We start from the raw sequence: 1,532 nt of genomic DNA on the forward strand, positions 1-1,532 counted from the left end.
GGGGAGAAGCCATTTTCATGTCCAGAATGTGAGAAATGTTTTACCAGAAAATCAAATCTTGATATACATCAGAGAAGTCACACAGGGGAGAACACAGTTTAATGTTCACAATGTGGAAAATGTTTTACCGAAAAATCAGCTCTTGATGTACATCAAAGAAGTCACACGAGGGAGAAGACATTTTCATGTTCAGAATATGGAAAATGCTTTCATATAAAACAAACATATATATATATATATATATATATACACACATATATATATATATATATATATATATATATATACAGTACAGACCAAAAGTTTGGACACACCTTCTCATTCAAAGAGTTTTCTTTATTTTTATGACTATGAAAATTGTAGATTCACACTGAAGGCATCAAAACTATGAATTAGCACATGTGGAATTATATACATAACAAAAAAGTGTGAAACAACTGAAAATATGTCATATTCTAGGTTCTTCAAAGTAGCCACCTTTTGCTTTGATTACTGCTTTGCACACTCTTGGCATTCTCTTGATGAGCTTCAAGAGGTAGTCTCCTGAAATGGTTTTCACTTCACAGGTGTGCCCTGTCAGGTTTAATAAGTGGGATTTCTTGCCTTATAAATGGGGTTGGGACCATCAGTTGCGTTGTGGAGAAGTCAGGTGGATACACAGCTGATAGTCCTACTGAATAGACTGTTAGAATTTGTATTATGGCAAGAAAAAAGCCGCTAAGTAAAGAAAAACGAGTGGCCATCATTACTTTAAGAAATGAAGGTCAGTCAGTCCGAAAAATTGGGAAAACTTTGAAAGTGTCCCCAAGTGCAGTCACAAAAACCATCAAGCGCTACAAAGAAACTGGCTCACATGCGGACCGCCCCAGGAAAGGAAGACCAAGAGTTACCTCTGCTGCGGAGGATAAGTTCATCCGAGTCATCAGCCTCAGAAATCGCAGGTTAACAGCAGCTCAGATTAGAGACCAGGTCAATGCACAAAGAGTTCTAGCAGCAGACACATCTCTAGAACAACTGTTAAGAGGAGACTGTGTGAATCAGGCCTTCATGGTAGAATATCTGCTAGGAACCCACTGCTAAGAACAGGCAACAAGCAGAAGAGACTTGTTTGGGCTAAAGAACACAAGGAATGGACATGAGACCAGTGGAAATTTGTGCTTTGGTCTGATGAGTCCATATTTAAGATCTTTGGTTCCAACCACCGTGTCTTTGTGCGATGCAGAAAAGGTGAACGGATGGACTCTACATGCCTGGTTCCCACCGTGAAGCATGGAGGAGGAGGTGTGATGGTGTGGGAGTGCTTTGCTGGTGACACTGTTGGGTGATTTATTCAAAATTGAAGGCATACTGAACCAGCATGGCTACCACAGCATCTTGCAGCGGCATGCTATTCCATCCGGTTTGCATTTAGTTGGATCATCATTTATTTTTCAACAGGACAATGACCCCAAACACACCTCCAGGCTGTGTAAGGGCTATTTGACCATGAAGGAGAGTGATGGGGTGCTGCGCCAGATGACCTGGCCTCCACA

Source organism: Bufo gargarizans, chromosome 6, assembly GCF_014858855.1.
Source record: "Bufo gargarizans isolate SCDJY-AF-19 chromosome 6, ASM1485885v1, whole genome shotgun sequence".
Lineage (NCBI taxonomy): Eukaryota > Metazoa > Chordata > Amphibia > Anura > Bufonidae > Bufo > Bufo gargarizans.